The sequence below is a fragment of the Zalophus californianus genome, chromosome 4, assembly GCF_009762305.2.
Source record: "Zalophus californianus isolate mZalCal1 chromosome 4, mZalCal1.pri.v2, whole genome shotgun sequence".
NCBI lineage: Eukaryota > Metazoa > Chordata > Mammalia > Carnivora > Otariidae > Zalophus > Zalophus californianus.
Window position 1 is genome coordinate 21,018,518 of NC_045598.1, and position 5,869 is coordinate 21,024,386.

Consider the following 5,869-nt stretch of genomic DNA (forward strand, 5'->3'; position numbering starts at 1 on the left):
GAGTTATCCATTGCTGCATGACACATTTCTCCAAAATGGACTGGCTTAAAACCACATGCATTCCTTATCCCATAGTTTCTGTGGATCCAGACGTCCGGCATGGTTTAGCTGAGTCCTCGGTCATCTTCAGGCTCAACTAGGAAAGAACTGTTTCCTAGCCCATGTGACTGTCGGCAGGCTTCAGTCCCTCACAGGCTGCTGGACTGAGGCCTCAGTTCCTCAAGGTGGCCAGAAGCCTCCCTCGGTTCCCTGCCACATGGGCCTCTCCGTCAAGCAAGCACGAAGGCTGGCTTCATCAGAGCAAGCAAATGAGAAGGCCAAGACAGAGTGCTGGCAAGGTGGATGTCACAGTCCTTCGTAACCTAATCACAGAAGTGACATTCATCATCTTTGCCACATTTTTGTCACTAGAAGCAATTATGTCACATTTTTGTCACACTTTTGTCACCAGAAGCAACTCACTGGGTTCAGCCCACTCCCATAGGCAGGGAATTACACGGGCATGAATACCAGAAGGTGGGGATCATTTGGAACTCTGTCAGAAGCTGCCTACCACAATTGTTACTCCTTCCAGTCCACTGTGTCATGCCTGTTGTCCTGCCTGTCTCCACCATTTCATCAGGAGCTCCTTGAAGACAGGGACCACATTTGACTCACCATTTAGTGCCCCTGGGTGCTTAGCACAGCCTTGTGGGCTTCTTACGTGAATGGATAATGAATAAATGAATGGCTGGTTACTCACAGTAGCAGAAACAAAACCAAAGGCAAGTGTATCATTTTACTTAAGAGAGCATGTTATTTACTACCTTTTTTACCCCATCATTTCATTTCTAGGAAGTTAAGGAAATAATCAGGAATGTCATTACAAGGATATGTCCAGAAGTTTACAAGTTAGTTTCGAGGATGTTCTATGGAATTGTTTATAAGAGCAAAACTCCCCCCCTTAAAAAAAAAAAAAAGAAAGAAAGAAAGGAAAGAAAAGAAAAAGAAACCAACCTGTAAACTCCCTGAATGTCCAATGATAAAAAACTGAGTAAATACATGATGCTACAGTCATACAGTGGATATTTTGCAGTCATCAAAATGAAAAGTGTTAAGCAAGAAGACGTGTCAGGGAAGGATGCTTACGATATTGCCTGTGATTTTAATGTTGTACACTATTGCACATTATTGACTGTACATCTGGAAAGCAGGTTGTTGCAAAGCAGTGTATGTATTTTATACCTTTACAAAGTAAATACACACATAGAAAAAGTCTGGAAGGATTTCGAATGGCCATGAACCTTTGAAGATAAGCCAGTTATTAAACTGCTTCAACAAACAGGTGTTTTTGGTTTGGGTTGTGCCCATGTAACAGCAAGTCTGAAGGCAGGCAGCCTCTGGCCTTGGTTCTCTCTGGCTCAATCTCACTGCAGTTTGCCAGCATTCCCCTTCACGCTTGCCCCGCCCCTGCAGTCATAAGATGGCTGCCCAGCTCCAGGCAGCACGCCCACATTCCAAAGTAGGAAGAACAAGTAAGGGGAGGCTCCAGTCGTGGCTCTTTACTAGGAAAGCAAGAGCATTCCCAGAAGTCCCGCACTAGATTTCCCTAACACTCTCTTTGGTTGAGTCACAGGGACACTCCCGGCTTGGGAGGTTGGGGACACTAGAAATGGCAATTTCATGATTTGCTTAGAAAATCGTGATTGATCCCCTAGTGTTACAAACTGGGCCCCACATTGAGCATAGAGATTACTAGAAAAAAAAAATCAATAAACTTAGAACAAAACAACACAGACTGCTGGGGCCTACCCTAGAATTTCTGATTCAGGAGGTGTGGTGTAGGGCCCGGGAATGTGCATTTCTAACAAGTTCCCAGATGCTGATGCTTTTGGTCCAGGGACCACATATGAGAACCAGTGCTTTAGAGTAAACACATCAAATGACTCACCTCCAACTAACTTTCATCCCTGCATGTCTCCACTCAAGCTTCAAAAGCCCTGAGAAAGTCTAGTTGACTTAAAGTTGAGTCATACCTGTGGTCAGGGAGGTAGAGTCCTGTGACTGGCAGCCCTGCAAGCATCACATGGGGTGGTTGGAAGTTCCTCCAAAGGAAAGAATGGTGGACACACAAAAATAGATGTCCTCAAGGTGGTAATTGGCTAAGCTGAATGCACAACTCCTCTGGAGTGAGACCTGCTGCAGCCACTTCTCCTCTTGAGGCAGAAAGTTCCAGAAGAGAGAATTAAATAATAATAATAATAATAGGAGGGAGCAGGTGGACTCCTATGGACCATTATTTCTATTCAAACCTCATTCTATTTTCCTGCCAAGAGAAATAAAAATAAAATAAAATAAGGTAAAACAAAATAAAATAAAAAGAGGAGACTCCTGCCTCCAAGAGGCCAGTGATCAATTCCACCCCTGCCTTGGTGACTTCCAGGATCCCTGAGGAGGGTTTAGACTTTGCAGTGAGGCCCATTTTGACCAGTTAGGCCACCAACCAAGACAACTCATCATCATGCATACTGTAGCTTTTTTCAGACTCAGAGGGATTGATACTAAAGATAGTTCCTAAAAAGCCTAAGCATCTCATTTTTGCATGCTCACAATGAATTTTCTCCTTTAGGAAAGCTTTGCAGAGGGAGAAAAAAAAAAATCTGTTCACCTAAGTAACCAAGCCTATAGTTGTATAAGTCTGGTTTGTCATCTATCGAACTTCCTTAAAATGAGGCCCACCTGAGCTTATAAACCAAGATGATGATTTAACACAGCAATCTGGAGTGTGTTTAAAACATCACGGTAATATTTACACAGCACTCAGTGGAATATGCCATATTAAATACGATAGTCTCAAATCAGGCTTATTCTGTTTTATTGCTCTTGGCTTCACTGCACTTCACAGATAAATTGAAGGTTTGCGGCAACCCCATGTCAAGCAAGTCTGTCGACACTGTTTTTCCAACAGCATTTGCTCGCTTCATGTCTCTGTGTCACATTCTGGTAATTCGGGATTTCAAACTTGGTCCTTATTATTATATTCGTTATATAAATATGACTCACTGAAAGCTCAGCTGTTGGTTAGCATCTTTTAACAATAAAGTATTTTTTAATTGAGGTCTGTACATTTTTTTTTTAGACATAACGCTATCACACACATAACAGGCTCCAATACAGCATGAACATAACTGTTACACACACCGGGAAACCCCAAAACTCACTTGACTCACTGTATTGCGATATTTGCTTTATTGCAATGGTCTGGAACCAAAGCCACAGTATCTCCGAGGTACGCCTGTAGATGATAAAAAGCATTTGACAGAATCCAACGCCCTTTCATGATAAAAACCCTCAACAAATAAGAGTAGAGGGGAACTCTCTCAGCCTGATAAAGGGGCATCTACAGAAAACCCACACTAACATCACACTTAATAATCAAAGACTAAATGTTTGCCCTTAAGATCAGTTGTAAAGTCACCACTAGGAGCTAGAGGAGAAAGAAATAGGAAGTGACTACTAATGGGTAGCGACTTTCTTTTGGGGATGATGAAAATGTTCCAGAATTAGACAGCAGCTATGGTTGCACAACCTTGTGAATGAATATCCTAAAAACCACCGAGTCGTGTGCTTTAAAATGGTAAGTTTTGTGATATGTGACTTATATCTCAAATAAAATTGTTATTAAAAATATATATTTACACAGGGGCCACTAGTTATGGTGTAGCTAGAAGTGGGGGGGGGGAATCCCCACAGTCCCTGGAAGTTCGAGACAGGAGAATTATGTTTTATAATATTCTCTTGAGCTTCCCCAAAGCAGGTGGGAAAGGGACCCCACCCCAAGAATTTAATTTTGTTAGGGAAAAACACCCTTAATTTTCAAGTGTACTTTGTCCTTTGTTTTGAAGGGCATGTTAATGAGTATTCAGTGGGTCAGCTTCAGCCTGACCTTTAGCCTGGGGTCTGGTCCAGAGGAGAAAATCCTTTGTGTTATGGAGTATGAGAGGTTTTGGAGTAGACTGCATGAAACTGGAATGGAGCTAGGGAAAGGCTGGAGGACATGTAGTGAGCTGATTCCCAAAGAGGGATACAGCCAGAAAGAAATTCCTCTTGGCAGTAATGGCCCATGAAATTTTAGGACAGTGATGTCTTCTAGATCATTTTAAGTTGGTGTCCATACTGTGCTGAACTTGTCCTGTTTCCCCCAAACCTCAGTGGAATCTGCTAAGTGCTAGTGATACTCAGATGAACGCAGGAATCAGGAATGTGTCCAGAAGTGTCTGAGAGGGTCTGTGAGAAAAAATAGCACCAGAAAAGCAAGACTAACTGTGAGAAACACTGTTCCTTGGGCCACCCAGAAGTTGTCACCCCACAGCCATGCTATCCTTTGCAAACATCACAGGAATTAAGGGGAGATGGCTGGAGACCAACTTAAGGATGTCTTTGGAGGTGACGGGGTGGCTCAGTCAGTGGAGCATGTCACTCTTTTTTTTTTAAGATTTTATTTATTTATTTGAGAGACAGAGAGAAAGAGAGTGCACATAAGCAAGGGGAGCTGCAGAGGGAGAGGGAGAAGCAGGCTCCCCGCTGAGCAGGGAGCCCAACGCAGGTCTTGATCCCAGGACCCTGAGATCATGACCTGAGCCAAAGTCAGACACTTAACTGACTGAGCCACTCCTGCGCCCCAGGAGCATGTCAGTCTTGATCTCGGGTCATGAATTTGAGCCCCACGTTGGGGGTAGAATTAAAAAAAAATAAGGGATGGGGACATCTGGGTGGCTCACTCAGTTGAGAGCCCGACTCTTGATTTCAGCTGAGGTCGTGATCTCAGGGTCCTGGGATCAAGCCCCACGTAGGGCTCCATGCTCAGCAGGGAGTATGCTTGAAAGGCTCTCCCCCTTTCTCTCTACCCCTCCCCCACTCTCTCTTTCTCTCTCTCAAATAAATAAATAATCTTTAAAAAAAAAAAAAGGAGGGATGTCTGGATAGCTCAGTCGGTTAAACGTCTGCCTTCCACTCAGGTCATGATCCCAGGGTCCTGAGATCGAGCCCCGCATCGGGCCCTCTGCTCAGGGGGGAGCCTGCTTCTCCCTCTCCCACTCCCCCTGCTTGTGCTTTCTCGCTCTGTCAAATAAATAAATAAAATATTAGTAAAAAAAAGGAGGGCTTTGGCTACATGTCATAAAAAAAACCAAACTCCAAAAATAATTAACCAATAAGGAAATTTTATTTTTTCACATAATGAGAAGACCTAAATTAGATGGGGTCTAGGGTTGGTTAATTCAGCAGCCTAATGAAGTCATCAAGGGCCCGATGTTCATTGCCTCTCATTACTCTACGGTCCACAGCTTGTTGGCTTGTCTTCAGGCCCCTAGAGATCCAATTACTCTCTCTGCCTATTAGAGTGAGCCCATGTTTTGGTAATCAGAATTTTTTTGGTTGCAAATGTCAGAACTCCAATCTGTACCAATTTAAGGAAAATGGGAACCCAGTGGGACTTCAGGCATGTCTGGATCCAGGAGGGCATCAAATTCTCTTTTATTCCATCTTTCAGGTTTATTTGATTCTGTTTGGCTTTGCTCTCAGGCAGCAAGATGGCTGCTGGAATACCAAGTCTTCAATGCCATGTAGCTCATGTTTTGTGGGGTTGTGGGGCGGCGGGGGGAGGATTGGGGGAGGAAGAGAGAGAGAGATTTTCTTCCTTCTAATGTCCATATGACAAATTTCATGAAGGGATTCTGATTAAGACACAGGCCAACCCTGGACGAATCACTGGTGACAAAAGACACAGACTTTGGATTGACCAGCCTTATGTCTTCTGCCACTCCTGGGACTTAGGGTCAGGACCACCCAAACCGCAAAGTCTGAGCTGAATTTAGGGAAGGAAGAACGA